General features: G+C 43.1%; 1 pseudogene; it reads left to right on the top strand.

The window, feature by feature from the left end:
• The first annotated feature begins 1,193 nt into the window (after positions 1 to 1,193).
• LOC124232229 (steryl-sulfatase-like) overlaps positions 1,194 to 16,580 on the top strand; it is a 76,244-nt pseudogene continuing 60,857 nt past the window's right edge.

Here is a 16,580-nt window from a genome sequence, read left to right as displayed (position 1 = left end):
GGAGTTTCAAATCACTCCATAGAAGCCAAGCTGCCCCATATGAGAGCAAAGGAAGTGGATCATAATTGCATTATGTACAGGAGTGAAGATTTCACACACTATTTCACAAATGATCAGAAGTGTGAGGGGCTAGGACTGACTCAGTGGTTCTTAACTGGGGATGACATTGTCCCCCAGGGGACATTTAGCAATGTCTGGAGACCTTTTTGGTGTTACAGCTCAGGGTGGGAAGGCATGCTACTGGTATCGAGTGGGTGGAGGCCAGGGGTGCTGCTGAGCATCCTCCAGTGAACAGCAGAGCCCCCCAGAACAGAGAACTGTCCAGTCCCAACTGGCAGTAGTGTCAAGGCTGAGAAACCCTTCTGACTAACTCTAAGACAGCCAAGTTGAACATGACTCAGAATAAACAAGTGTTCCCATGTTACCTTGTCACACAGGTGACCTGAGGAAGAAGCACAGTGCCTGTTGTGTACTAAGCACCAAGACAACTGTAGTTTTCAAATAAGAACATTTATTTATTTATTTTCTATATTAAATGAAGTATGAAAATATTAGCTAGCTGGAAACACACCACCACAGAATTCTGGCTCTCACCTTCTGTGGTGTGAATGCTACATGTGGCATTCCTATAGGGACAGGAGCTTATTAAGCATACTCTTTTCTATATAACTTGTGTTAGTTATGGATTTGCTTGCAGGTAAATCCACATAGGGACCCCTGATGTGCCAACCCTAAGTGTTTCGTAGGCATTACTAATGGTTCCTTTAGTAATCTTCAAAACCTCAAGTGTGTCTCACTTTAGGATGAACGCTAATTTTTTAATCTTTCTATTGCCTGTAAAACATTCCAACCATTTAAAAAATGGTTCACAGCCCTGCTTAATCACTTCTTTGGTTGAGTTACACTGAGGAATTTCTAATTCAACATCAAGAGTAAATGTTGGCTCTTGATTTCATGCCATTTTCTGTGACACTCATTCAACCAGGCACTGCCCTCATGGTGCCTACCATCCAGGTAGGGAGGAGAGCAGCCTTCCACTCTATCATCCACCAAAATTCTCAGTGGTTACTTACTCATTTGCTCAGTCAACAAATATTGACTTTGTACTGTTAGAGAGTGTGTTTAGTGAAGAGCGCATTTTGGTTTCGTTTGTGACTCCAAGGGAGCTGTGGGCAGCAAGTGAGGCCGGAGTGATGGAAGAGCAGATGAAGGCTAGGGTCAAGATGGTTCTGCTGGTGCACATACTGACAGATGCCTTTGTGCTGCAAAGACCTAGCCATGAGAGTCACAGCCTAAAGAGAGAACAGAGATACAGCAGTGCTCGAAAAGGGCTCTGTGAGCCAGTGAGGAACAGAAAGACAAAGTGATGAGTTCTGTCTCCTAGTCTCAGGGTCAGAGCAGGTGAAATCGCAGATTTGGCTCTGGGAGGTGTTGGGGGCAAGGAACTGGCTCAGGCTGGAAGCCAGGGACTGCAGGATCCCACCTACCGGCACTTGTGAGAGAGATTGAGAACAACATTGACGATGAACGTGGCCTGGGGCTGTGGTGTGTCTCCTGCACCCCTTCCTGCCACCCACCCAGCAGTCGAGCCAGGGGTCTCCCTAGGGCAGCCAGTCGAACGACATCCCCACTACCACTGCCAATCTAAAGTCTGGATCTGAACTGATAACACGTTGCAGGACAGCAAAACTGTGAGAAGAGTGACACAACACAGTGAGAAGAGACGCAAACAATGAAATGAACCAGAGAGCCGTAGTCCTCCCAGATGAGAGGGAATCATCCAAGTCTTCTGGAAGGGTGAACATGTACATTGCTACCCATCCAAGAGATGGGCAGAGAATGATGGAAGATGGCAAATCACTGGCAAAGCAGAAACTGACTTAGCAGGATAGGATAAGGGGATCCCCCCTGCCTGTTGGAGAAGCCAGCAAGAAGAGTGATTTTAGTACTGCAGACCCTGGAAAGGTCTACAACACGGAAGCTCCAGATACCTCTGAAGATGAGGTAAGGAGTAAGCCTGAAAACCAACGGACTGTTTGCATGTCTTTATGGAACAGGTTGGGTTTCTAGATCTCAGCCCCAAATCTGCAGAGCATGAAAACTTCCCACTCCTCCCAAACACACACACATTCCCAGCAGGATACAGGCTGGTTCTCTTGAGAAAGTGTATCAGGAAGGCTTGGGGCTCTGGATATCAGGACCAGCTCAGGCCACAGGGAAAATGAGGGGTTGGAATGAGAAGACTAATGAACTTCTCTGTCACAAATGGAGGGCATGCCAGCTCTTTCCCTTCCTCTAGCCCCAGAATGCAGCCAGCCACAAGGACCCACACCCCAAGCAGGGGACTGGGGCTCCTCAGTGGAGAAACAGGCCTACAAGAAAAGGGTTGCAAGGCTTGATGTTTGGAATCTCTTAAGGCCAAAGGCAGCCTGCCACCTGATCTCTCTAGGATAAAGGCTGCAACGGGCCACAGTCCCACACACACACTAACAGGCCTTTGAGCCAGCTTCCCAGGTCCCACTCTTAAATGAGAGGAGACTGCTGAGGACTCCAGGTATTTGAGCAAAGCCTCTAACATGGCAGAGGCAAAAATGTGAATGCCTGTTATGTGCCAAGGACCATTCTGTGTTGTAGGATCGAGCTGTGAACCAAACACATGCATAATACACAACACACCTGGTTAATGAGCCAGAGGAATTGGTTTCCCATGATGTTGTAACAAACTAGAACCATGTCAGTGGCTTAGAACAGCACAAATACATTTGTCTTGAAGTTCTGGAAGTCAGAAGACAGAAATGAGTCCTAGAGGGCTAAAATCAAGGTATCAGCAGAGGTAGGTCCTTCTAGAGGTTCTAGGGGAGAGTCCGAGTCCTTGCCTGTTCCACCTTCTAGAGGTGCCTGTATTCTTTGGCTCATAGACCCATATCACGTTGCCTTTCTCTCCATTGCTTTTGTCATCATGTCACCCTTCTCTTCTAATATCCCCCTGCCTCTCACTTATAAGGACACCTATGATTGTATTAGGGCCAACTGGACAATCCAGAATAGTTTCTCCATCTCAAGATCTTTAATCCCATTTGCAAATTGCCTTTTGCCATGTAAGGGAATATATCCACAGGATCCAGGGATTCAGGTACAGATGTCTTTGGGAGCAGGACTGTTATTCCACCCACCATGCCAAATGAGGATAAGCAGCAGAGAAAAAGAATGGGGAGGACCAGCATAGGGGTGGCCGGGAAGGCCTCCTGGCTTAGCGGCCAGGTGTCTTCCTCGGCAGGATCCAGATGGTTTCTCAGATGCATGCAGACGAAACCATCATGGGATTCCTGCTCAGCATGGCCATCAGTTGCCTCAGGCATAGCCCCACAGCTCCAGTGGGATCCACGTGTCCAGACCCCTCCCATCTGCATGAGTTCCTGATGCCATAGGTTCTGCTAAGGTCTTCCTTCACTTCTCCAGGTCTTGAATTCTCCCAGGATGAGCGGGAGAGCTCAGGTGGGTACCCTTCAGTCTGGCCTCATGGACATTTAACTGCCCCATATTCAGACAAGGCAATAGGGCTTGAGGATGTCACTGTCTCCCAGATGCTCAGATGCTAGCAGGCTCTCTTCCTCTTCTAATATTCACTTGGCAATTCTATGGGCAACATAGAGAGGGTTTCAGGTGTGTGTGCTCAAGCACAATCCTCTCCCAAATTCCTCCAGCCTGTTATTCCTGAAAGGAATGACATGCCACACAGTGAGTGTGCACTGTGATGACAGCCATTGAAGATGGCTGGATTCCCTTCCTTGGGTGCCTGCGCTCTGACCTACAAGCCAGCACCCAGAGCTGCCCAGTCAACGAACCTCATGCTCCTTGAGTTTTGAAAAGTTTGCCTATGTTTTTATGTTTCTCTTTGAAAAGCTCCTACACCAACACTCACAGCTCATTTTAGAAAGGATTTGACATTGAAAATTTACTTGTAATGACATGCCTGTCTTTCCAGTGCTCAAACAGAGAACTTTTTACTAGTTGTGGAACCTGCCTTCTGTACAGAGACAGTGAGAGGTGATTGTGTTTCCATTTTCTCAGTAGAACCTATGTTTTGGTCTAGGGTAGAATTAAGACATCCTCACTATCCATGGAAAAGGAACTGTTTGTTTTGGAAACAAACAGACAGAACAGAGAGGATAAAATTCTTTGCCCGGGGACCTCTTAGATAGTCATTGTGTCATTGGAGCACATATAGTCCAGGATGGACTGGTTGTAAGAATGCCTCTTCTCAAGAGTGGGTTAGGAGGGAGGAAGGTTCTAGAGAAGGAGATGAGTGGTCCACCTCATGCCAGTGTCCTTCACTTCCCTCTTCCCCTTGCCCTGTGCAGGAAGGTGAGGATCCTTGTGCTTCTGCTGTTGTTCCTGTGTGAGACCTGGAACCATGCAACCTCAAGGCCAAACTTCCTCTTGCTGATGGCTGATGACCTTGGCATTGGACATCCTGGGTGCTATGGAAACAAGACCCTCAGGTTGGGTAACATGGCTGCTGTGTAAACACATGGCTTTGTTCATAGGCAGTAGTCCCCAGTGACAGTGAACACACGTTCATAGCACTACCGAGCACAGTGCAGGTGGAAATGTTTAATATACTCCACACTGCACACTTTGATGTGTCACTTCATATAGATGCATGTGGATCCAGGTTTTAGGAAGGTAGGTGTGACTCTATCTGGTTGAATAAGTGTAGTCAGTTAGATAAACTCAGAGAGATCACTAGGAAGGTATTCAGAATAAATATTTCTTGCTTGTCACCTCTAGGCTGCTTTTTTCACATCCTCTCTTGTTTCTTCTCTTTCTTCCCTCTTCTGCTCTGACTTCTCTTTCTGGCATCTGACTTTGTTCCAATTGGTGCCCCATCCCATCCCAGCTTGTCAAACACTCCCTATCCCCTCCACACCTTCCTTCCCCTTCTTGCACAGGCTGTTCTCAATCATCAGCCAGCCACCCTGGCGGAGGACAGATGTCACAGGGACACATCATGTTGAATGACGGCAGAATTTTCACCAGCCAGATATGACTGCAATGGTAGGATAAACACAATGGTAGGAGCTGGACTTAGGGACAGAGGAGGGCATTTGGTTTCTAAGCCCTCTGCATAAAACCAGCTTAACATAAGAAGTATTTTCAGGGCCCTTTGTTTTAAAAAGGAAAGTTAGTTCTTGTATAGTAGAATATTGGCATTAACGCTGCATTTTTTCTTTAAAAGACGGGGGAAACCATGACATAAAAGAAGTTCTTTGGAGAGCTTCATGTCACATATGATCAATACAAACAACTAAAGGAGAGGATATGGAAAGACATCATTTGCTTTTACTAGAATTTTCTCATAAGATCTCTGAATAATAACTATCTGAAGCTGGGATGGACCCATTGCTAAGTGCCATGGGACACTGATTTATTTTTATGCCATTTCCTCTGACTCCTCATCTTCTTTGCAGAATGACTATTTGTCTTGGGATGTGTACTTCATTGTTATATGTCAGATCAAACAAAAATTAAGTAAATTATTCTTCTGAGGAGAAGGAGGCCCATGAGACATAGCCAAATAATATCAGCTCCAACCTGATTCTTCACATCAAATGTTGCTTGTCATTTTTAAAATCTACACTTAACAGGACAGTTGTTAGATTTGTAAAAGCATGTGCAGGCATATGATCTGCACTCAATGCTTTCTTAAAATTTTAAATGACCATGTATGTTTTGTGCCCAACATTTTGCCTCATTTTGTAAAAAGTTTAGATCTTACTTTTTTGACATCTGTGACATGAAGGTTGTTAGTAATTAAATTTTTCTTGTCAGGGTCATAATTTCCATTTGGGTTTTTTTTCATCTTATATATGATTTTAAATAGCATATAATAAGAAATATAATTTTAATATAATGTTAGATATAATATTACTAAAGTTCACTGAGAGAATAGATAACTGTTCCTACTAAGGTGTCTTACTTAAAAAATTATAATCAAGCCTTTAAGGTGCAATGTCTACCAATTACCAAAAGAAAAAAATGTCTATAAAATCCCAATGAAGAATTCACATCAATATCTACCCTAAATCTGTCTTACTGTTTATTTTAGATTTCAGTTCATTCTGAATTACATCTTTCAGTTTATATTTTATGACATCCTGCCAAAAGTAGTAAAATTTTTTTCACTGGGCCAGTATAGGCACTAAGAGGATTAAGTCAAATACACAGGCAGATTCAGTTTCCTAAAGCTTCTAAATCTTGTGATTTAAGGCAAAACTATAATATTGACAGTGGAAATATTGACAATTAAATGCATAAACTTAACTCATAGATAGACTAGTTTGACATTACAAATGCAATAAAATTATCTTCCCTTCAAGCTCTGCATTAATACATAAGGTGGCTTGGGGGCCACAATGAACAAAAGGCATGCTCACTCCTCAGGCCACCATCTTGTGGGGCAGAACAATTAGCCTTGCCGTTGTTTTACAGTGAGGAAGCTGCTTGATAGGGGAGTATGCCTGATCCCCTATAGATGGAACAGACCCCTCCCAGAGGACAAGGGAGGCCATAGGAGGCCCATGAGAATTCCATCTATACCCAGAATCTTCCTCAGCAAAAACAAAAATCTGCCCCAGAAAAACGTGTTTTTCAAGGTAGTTTTGTCTTCTGTCTATTAAGTATGTTAGGTATTTGAGCTTTGGTTTCTTTTATTTTGTATTTCCCTATCACTAAATTAGTTTCTTTTTTCCGGTAGAGTGAATGAGTTGTTTGTGGAACAGGAAGTGAAAACCTGTAGGGTTTTATCGAACAGGTCTTTGGCTCATAAATATGCAGAAAGATGCTTCTTTTCAGCATGTGGGAATCAGAAGCTGATATTCAAGTCCGGGTGTCTGTTGGGACTAAACATACCACCCACTTGTCTTGTCAGGGGAGTGGTACCTTGGGACCAACTGCCACAACAAAACCGACTTTTGTCACCACCCTTTAAGCCACAGCTTCGATTATTTCCATGAGCTTCGATTATTTCCATGGGCTCCCTGTGACCACCCTGAGAGATTGCAAGCCCGGAGAAGGCACCGTGTTCACCACAGGCATCAGGGCGCTGGTCTCTGTCCCTCTTCAGCTCATCGCCATCGCTCTCCTGACCCTGGCGGTGCTGAAGCGCCTGGGGCTTCTCCCTTCACCAGGCCTTGTCTTCTGCCTTCTCTTCTTGGCCGCAGTGATACCCGGCCAGGTAGTATGCTTCCTGCATTACTTCCGGCCCCGAACTGCTTTCTGATGAGGAACCACAAGATTACCCCATAGCCCCGGTCTTACGACCGCCTCACGCAGAGGCTGACGGAGGATGCAGTCCAGTTCACACGACGGTTGGTATTTCCTCTTATGCTGATGCTGCCTTCCCATGAAACGTAACGCTCCAGTATTTCCATGAAGGTGGAAGAACCAGGGAGCTCTTTCTAGCCACGTTTCCCCTACCGTACTTGGTAGATGGCTGCCGCCAGGCTCTGTGGAGGAGGGATATGGAAAAGGAAATGGCTCATGTTGGGTTGTTGCTGACCCCAAGCAGGTTTGTTTGCACGATGCTCTCTGGAAGAACCAGGTGAGGAGGCAAAGGTCTTTAACAGAAAGAACGGACTTTATTGCAGGGCAGCCAAGCAAGAAGACCGGAGGCAAAGCTCTCAAATCAGTCTCGTCCAGTGGCTTTTGTAGGGGATATTTATGAGGGAAGTAGGGAGTAGAAGGGAGGGCGTAGGAGGGTGTTAGGGCTGAAGTTTTAGGAGTCCTCTGCACAGGGGCAAGTGTCTTTTATATTTCTTCATGAGTCGCAGATGTAAATTTGGGTGTGCTCTGTGAGTTACAGCGGTGGAGTTTTGGCCTATGACATGCAAAGTTTACTGATCCATCATTCTGGTTGCTCAATGAACTTGCCTGATGTTTGGTTGAAGGAGGTTGTCAGCAAGTTATTTTCTTATCTGCAGTGTCCTTGCCATTCTGCAAGACAAGCTCAGAAACTTTGGTTAATTTGTTTCTCTCTTTAACCTTGTGGGCATAGGTCTGGTTTCAGGGTGGCCTTGGAAAGGTGTTGGGATGCAGCACCCTCTCCTCTGAGTGGCTTTGCCAATATCCCTCCTGTCATGTGCTTCTGAGGCCATGCTGAAAAGATGTCTGCTGGATGATCAAAGGGGCTTTACATATCACCGTGGTCTTTAATCTTCAAGTGTGCGACCAGGAGAGGAAAGGTCACTGTGTGTTGTGTAAGGGTGGAGGTCATCCTTGTGATGTAAATGGTGGAGGGAGATCCAAAGGATTCTAGGCAGATTTCTGAGCAAAACAACTCTGAGGAAACTGGATGGAGTGAGTGATCTCATTTGGTGTCTGGGAAGTCCCCTTTAGTTCAGAGTGTTGAGGATTGAGGTTAGCAAAGGGAATAATCTTCAACTGAGGGATTGACAACAATGCTGAGTAGAGTCTATAGCAGAAACACTTGCTATGGAAAACAAGCAGAACTGTTTTGATCCATATGTAACTTTAGAGAAAAATGGAAATTTCATCTGAGAATCAGACATTTGGTCTTTGTGGTTACTTGCCATGCCCATGTGGAGAGCTGGTCCAATCCAGGCACCAAATACTGGAGAAACCAATTTCTCCTGGCAAAATGGCAGGATGAAAGACATCATGTGATTCTTACGGAGGAAGTGTGTTAAAACTGAAGATCGCCAATCTTACCTCTAGAGATTCCTACTGAGTAGTTCTGAGGTAAGGTTACACATCTCCATATTAACAAGCTTCCCAAGAGATTCTAAAATGGGTGTCCCATAGGACACGCTGAGAAATGCTGGAGCATATGTGGGTTTTGGCTACAGGAGATAAAGATCACAATCATTATTACACCCCTAGATTTTTCTAAAAGGTGATGCTCATAGGTAAGCTTATGCAAAAGCTTTAACTTTATAAAATATATGTTTTACATCATCATCCAGTAAATACATAGATATTTCACTAAAACAAAACCTTCCCTAAATGATATTTTTCTTACCAGAGTGATTACTTCTGATTCTTTCTACCCTATTCTGTTCTGTTTTATTTAAAAAAGAAATTATCAGGCCAGCCCCAGTGGCCTAGTGTTTAAGTTTGGTGCACTCCACTTTGGCGGCCCAGGTTCAGTTCCCAAGTATGGACCTACACCATTTGTTTGTCAGTAGCCGTGCTGCTGTGGTGGCTCATGTACAAAAAGAGGAAGATTGGCAGCGTATGTTAGCTCAAAGTGAATCTTCCTCAGCAAAGAGAAAAGAAAAGAAAAAGAAATTTTCTGGTTTTGACACTCAATTAATGTCATGACTCAACAATGAGTCACGGTCACAGTCTGCATAGGTTGATGAAGCTCTCACCTGATGGGTTAATCTTATTGTATTTTATAAATAAGAGAGCAGCCATTCCAAGATACAGTGGTGCTCCATGGGATGGCAGACCTATCCATTTAAGCCGAATCACTGCCACAGTCTACCACGTGGCAAATTTACTGAACACTCTCATGTTACTCTCTGTCCAGTAACAACCTCTTAGGAACATACAGGGAGGAGATTAATAATATAATGCCAATTATAAAATGACAAGGTTCAGAAATGATGCTCAGCTTCCAGGGTGAATCACTTTTTTACGACGTTAACAGAAATGATTGAATCTATAAAGTCTAGGAAGATTCATGTAATTACAAGGCATTTTAATGGGTTCTTTGTCATGTGTTTTGGGAAGCAGACCAAAACAAATTTGATTATGATAAGAGTATAGTAGCCCAACCAGCTTATCTTGATTATATTGAGGTTTCTGCTATTTTTTTCTGAAACTAGAGATTTAAGATGTTCTAGCAACACCATAGTTGGAGGTTATGACTGTGGTTACTGTGTTATAGCAAAAGGGTTTATTCTTCAAAATAGATGGTTCTACTATAAGTGGCTGTTGCCCACCATGGAACAATGCATGCATGCTTGGTCAATACTAGTGAAAATACTAGCATTTGTATACTGCAATGCTATTCACAAAAAGCTTCTCACATATGTAATCTGAAGGTGCAGACATCTAAGGCATCTAGGTAAAATCATCCTCCAGTAAAATTGTCCTCTATGTTGTGTTAGATATCTGATTTGCTGAATGTGGAATGTAAGAATCTTGAGTGAATGGACTTAATATGCCACCTAAGAATCAGAACAATGGTGTTGCCACCATGTTTATAAAAAATGTTTTTTAAGGATCATAGCTGTTAGCTCATTGACCAGAATATCCTGAACAATTTAGGTGGGTTTTACCACCTCCTTAAGAAATGGATTTAGAGTTAGTCAGAAGCAGGAGAAGGAAACCCTCATCAAAACAGTGACAGTGTTCGTGAAATTTGTTCAAATGCTTTTGAATTTGGAATTTCCCAATTGAAATTGGTGCATTATTGCCACATATTCTCATGAAAAGCAATTTTTGAGTACACAGCTTCCCCTCTTTTTGTATGTCAAAGGCAATGAAGTGATTTAAACTCTTACTTCGAAAATTTATATTCTTTCTCTAAGCCTTGTTTTTAAAATGATTTATACTCAAGCCTTGCTGTCAAGATGCTAACTTGAGATGTGAAAATATGAATGACAGGGGCGGAAAGCAAAGACACTTCATTGGTTTCAGATGCTCTCAAATGAGGTCTGCCTAGCCAAATTTGGGACATGCCCTGAGATTACAAGTGTGGATTTCCAAGCTGAGGAGGGTGATGGGTTTGGAATATATAACCATGCACACTAATCTCTTACCCTCATTTACCCTTTTATCTTGGAGAGATGCTTCTACTGTTAAAGAGCTAGATAATTAGCTTACCACATGTTATAAACTGAATAGTAATTCAAGAGACAGGTTATCCTTAATACACTTTAATTAGCAAGAAATCCCTGTTGCTCTTATAGGGAAGAATGAACTGTAGATTTCGAGAGATGCTTAACTCTCCTTATGCACCCTGAAATGAAGGATCCTCCTTCATTCATTTTTTCCCTTTGCCATTACTATTTTCAGTGCTCGGTAAAACAGGTCCAACTTGGGTGCACAGTGCAAAACATGGCACAACACAGGGTGTGTTCAAGTGTAACCAATGCTTGCTGAGTGGGTGCCAGTTATGCACCAGGTACTGTGGATATACATGTCATCTTGGCACATTTCCAACTTATCACCTCTTTCACACTACAAAATGACATTGCGAGATGGGTAGAAAGATGTCATCTTGTGAAGGAATTTAGGGCTCAAAACTTTGGAGTGAGAGCTAGAGAAAACCCCACAGCTAATAGTAGAAACTGAATTAAAAATCACAGCTACACCTCTGGGAAGCCTCTCCCTGGTATTGAAGTAGACTGTAAGGGGGTTGCTGCCTTCTTTGCTCTGCCGTCTGCCCTGCAAACTTACTGATAAGGTCTGAGTACGTATTAGTTGGAAGAAGACGAGAATTGTACCAGGGTCTCAACACCCCTTCTCCAAGTGGAAGAGTCCAGGTCTAATGCCACAAAAGGAAAATGCATCCTGGTAATTCTTATGTAAGCTCTAAGGTTCGTAGTATAAGCATTACCCTGGTGATGGAGAAGAATGTGGGTATTCTGAAAAGAAAGTAAAGGCTACATGGTGACGGGTGAATTTAGCCAGTTAATTTTATTCCTAAGTAGTCTTTCTTTAGTTCAAGTCAAGGCTACCTTGAAAAAGATGTGATACCAGTGGGTAGAGTGAGATTCACATTTCACGTTGCCCTCAATAGAGCAGTGAACCTTGGTCATTCTGCTGCGTGGAGAGCCAGAGGTATCAGCCCCTTTCCTCCTTGAATTTGCTGAAAACAGTGCTTCATTACTAGGAAAAACATTTCAACTGAAAGAAATCACTCTGTTTTTCTCTGCAAATATACACATGTTCACTTTGAAGAGGAAGTTTCCAGGAACAATGATGACTTTATTATGGCACCCACATGATGTGTGTAGTTTATAGTAACCAGTTAGTGGATTTATAAATTCATATGAAATTTACCACAAGTATTCTGTTCTCCAGGGCCCAGTTAATGTAAGTTACATTAACATATTCAATATAGGCATGTGAGTATTTTAAGAGGCTATAATTAGAAGTGAAATAAATGCTAATAATTTTCAGTTAAGCTTTAATATGGGATATCTCTTGTATCTTTAGTGATGGGTCTACTGGGAAACAAAGCCAAAATCTGGAAATGATGTAGAGTTCTGTTATTAATTTCTGCTTTCCCAGAGTGGTAAGATCTCCTTTTTCTGACTTTAACAAACCCTGATCCCTGACTGCTCTCAAGAGGCAAGCCAACATGACATCAGAATTATGGAAAATGTGAGGAACCAGGGAGGACAAGATCTACATGACAAGATTATGCCATTAGTGGGGGGTCATGGGGAACAGCCCCCTCTACCATTTTCTGTGGTCTGTAGTTTTATACTAAATAAATACTTCTCTCTATGGGCATTGCTTCTGTAATCATAATGTCCTAAAATCTGTGACAACTGATAAATGTTTCATCGGAAGATATGACCTTTTACCCTCTTCTCCTGCCATCACAGTTTGACACAAAGTCCTAGAAATGCATTTACAAGGTACCTCCAACCCAGCCTTTCACATTTCCAGCTGGGCCGTGGTGAGGGTGGCCATGCTGAATAGCTGTGATTTGGCACAAAACTTCTTTTGAATAAAGGGATCATGGGATGATTTTATTAGCTTACATAAGGGTTTAAACCAGAAAGGAATGATTTTCATTCATGATGAGAAAAGTAAATCAGATTAAAGATTAAGGGCATCGCACAGGGACCCACACACATTCAGAAGTGGGAAGGTAAATAACAAATTGCCTTGCTCACTAAGGGTAGATGGTATTTGATTCATTTCTAATTTTCGTGGGTTGACAGGATACAAATTTAGGAATAGAGAGAGTCTTTGGATGAGCCACTTATTCCAGCCTCAGCATGCTGCAAGCTGCATACAGTCATGGAAGGGATGCTTGTCTTTCGCCATATTGGGTCCAGGTCCATGGCATTCCTAGCTGAATGGGTTGAGGGGGATAAAGGACTCTCAGACCTTTCTTTTTTCATCAAAACTAGAGGCCCTGGGATTATGACCTAAACTGGAATTAGGAAGCATGAGCTTTTGTATATCAGGCATTGAAGCACAAATATGCAGAGTTACAGGTTGGTGAGGAAATGAGTGATGAGTCTTGGGGCCCAACGGAACTGGATTTGGTCCACCTCATTCAGAGTGGTGATTCCAGCTAAGTGCTGTCCCACAGGAATGCAGACTAGAGCTGCTGACTTCCCAGGCTTCCAGATAAGTCAGAAATACCTATTTTTTGCTGCGGGAACTATTTGGGGGGACTTTTCTTAATGGGAAACTTCCAAATTTTTTCAATATTAGCCCTTTTTTTAGCACTTAGGCACAATGTTGAATGAATTGCTATGCTTTACCTGCCTTAGAATGGATCCCAGTTATGCTCACTTCCAAGGTTCTCTCTGGAGAAGCATGAGGGCCCTCTGCTCTTGTCATTCATGGGCTTCTCTCTCCATCTCCAGGCTGAGAATGAGCCTGAAGAGTAGTCATCTATCTTTATATTATCCATCAAAATAATAACAGAGGTATTCCTGACAGAGCAAATTTACTCGGATGAGGCTATCTTGTTTGTTTTTTTGGAGAGTCCATCGAAGGGGTTCTCTCCCATCCTTTTAGGGCAATCTTGAGCTGTCTGCATTATTCACCTCAGCCACACTTCCTCTAGCTGCTTCCAGAATGAGTTATGATGAACCCTTAGGCTCGCTGGTCCCCATTCACTCTCACCTGCATTGTCCCCAGAGATAGGCTATGAGGACCCTTGTGTCAGCTTATCTTGGGGCTGCTCCAGAGAGCAAGGGTGTCTGTCTAGAAAGCTTCTAGACTCAAGCACTGTGAGGCATGGGCAGTGCCTCTCGTCAATTTGTTGTGAGTCTATCATCTTTGCCAGGGACCAAAGAGAACACACATGAACTTGAAGAAGGAGGAGGAGTAGGAGGTGGAGGAGAAGCAGAAGGCAGAAGGAAAAGTCATCATCCATACCATTCTAGTTCTCTTCTAGTAACAAAAAAGAAATATGACTAACTTTCCAAAGTCACTTTGGAAATCGATCTCCTTCCTTAGGGTCACATTTCCAATTACAAGGATTTCAATTGTTTCTTATTTCATATTACCTAAAACACAGGGAAATTTTGAATCTTTTTTCCCCAAGAAGTTCAATATCTTATACTCTTTGGGTTAGGATACTTAATGAATGAATGCCAGGTAATTTAAAACCAAAAGCATCAAAGAATCTTCCCTCCACCTCTTTTGTGATGGGGCTTGTGGGTGAACTCAGGGTCTTTAATTCAAATTCAGGATGAGCTTGGGTGGTCAATGGCGATTGTGGATGATATCTGTAGTCTAGTATCCTCAGTTTATTTCATAGTGGGTACAGCACCATGTAATGTAAAGTCACATTGCACAGCCATGGGCAAGGCTGCCATGAAGGATGCTCTCACCAAAGGAGCCCAACGTGAAGCCCCAGAGATAAGGCCAGTGTGGGGAAGCTGGGATGCTTGTTGTAGCCAGAAGGGATAAAGGCAAGACTGAAATCAAGGCAGCATCTTAAGTCTGGTTACAGAAATTGACTTTCAGACCTGGGTATCTATTTCATCCACCTGTGTTTTTGTGGCTTTCATAGCTTTCCTGTATTCATTTTTATTTTTAAGATATGTCTTCATTTTTCTATGGTTATGAGAGTAACATGTGCTACTTAAAAAAATATGTGAAAACATATAAAGTGGAATGTTAGAATTTTTGCTGGTCTTCACTCCCCTACTCAGCCACTTGCCGTTCCCAACCCAAGAGACAGCAAAGCTGACATGTTTGTGGTATCTTTCTGGGCTTCTTTTCATGCATATGGATTTTTATTAAAAAGATTATTCTGAATTATTGAATGAATAGTTTGGGGCTACATGCTGTAGAAACTGGTTTTAGCTCACCAGGTAAATACCCAGAATGAGTCTCTGACATTGTCTATTTCCGTATCTCTGAACATAATACCTGGGAACAGCTCAAGCCCCCGCGTGCTTGAGGAAAGCATTCACATATGTGGGCATGCTGCATGAACCTTTGGAACCAGCCTCTCTCCAGGAGCAAGTCCTGACCCCTGTCAGATTGAGATGTTCTCCTCTCTGTGCATTATCTGATGCACTCTATAGTGGTACTTAAAGCAGCTCAAACTGATCGTTCATGCTCTTGTCTGAACTGTGGGTTGCTGATAGCAGGGTCTGGTCCAGATTACCTTCAATATTTTTAGTGCCTGGTAGTGTGTCAGCAAAATATTCTTTCCATAGATGTGAAATGCATGGATGGAAGAAACGAACAGCAGATGTATACATCTATCTGCCGTACACAGTGTTGGTCACATGAACTCCACTGGGTGGCTGTGGAGGCCATTTTCTGGTTTATGCCATCCTCTAATCAGCAGCATCCAGCAGCTTCCAGCAGCATCCAGCAGCAGCTGTCAGAAGGAATCCACAGATATTGCTCTTTGCATTCCACTTATTCCCTCTGCTGATGCAAGTTGGGACAGCAGTTGAATACTAAAGGTCAAACCCTCAGCTGAGAAATATTATATTCAAGACATTCATGGCAGACGAAAAAAAATAACACCATAGTCATCTTCTTGCCTAGATTTTCCTGCACACATTGATAAGATGTAAATCTTTTGATTCTGAGATTGAAATGATTGCAGGTTGCTGGAAAGGTGCAGAGCTGCCTTCTGTATTTCTAACAAATAGAGGGAAGGCATGTAGCAGCTGAAAGTTCTATCTTTTCACACAGCGTGCAAGACAGTGGCAATAAATTTTCAAAAGAGTTGTTTACTCAAGTGATCCACCTAATAAAAAAGAAGTTAAGGTGTTATTGAGAAATCTCCCTCCCACCAACTCGCTGAAGTGTCATTCAGTTCTCAAGGTCGTAGAGAAGAAGGGAGACCCAGGCCTCGTCAGTGAGGCTGGCCTGGAGGGAAATGGCCTTTCCTGCTCTCTTGAGGGACGTTACTAAGCGGGAATTCCTTCACCTGAGACCGAGCTGTCAGTCACACCCCAGGGTGTGTGCAGGGCAGCCCATGATTTATGTCTGTCTAGCTGGCCTTCCACGGTGGAATATACCTCTATTCCAGGATGGTAAATCTTTGTGGCATGGTGTTTTTGCAAGCTGGGTATCCTTTTCTACATTTTCTGGGTTTGTTTTTGTGTATAAAATCTGATCACTCTGCTTTGACACCCAGGACCTTGGCTCGTATCTGTGATGTCTAGTCTACTGACTGAAAAACTGCTGCTTTGAAGAGAGGAAGTAGAAAACGAGTTCTACAAATATGTATATTTTTATAATAAATGCATTAATGGCCTTTTTGCCTTCCACTGAGTGTCCTCCCACATTCCAAGATGAAGGCCACATTCCGCAGCTGTAGTTGAACTCCGAGGTGCCACATCTTCAGCGCACCTCCTCTCCCTACCCTCATGGTGAACCAC

This window comes from Equus quagga, unplaced genomic scaffold, assembly GCF_021613505.1.
Source record: "Equus quagga isolate Etosha38 unplaced genomic scaffold, UCLA_HA_Equagga_1.0 HiC_scaffold_35_RagTag, whole genome shotgun sequence".
NCBI classification, from domain to species: Eukaryota; Metazoa; Chordata; class Mammalia; order Perissodactyla; family Equidae; genus Equus; species Equus quagga.
The sequence above is the reverse complement of the archived record's forward strand: the minus strand, read 5'-3'. Positions and strand labels throughout refer to the sequence as shown.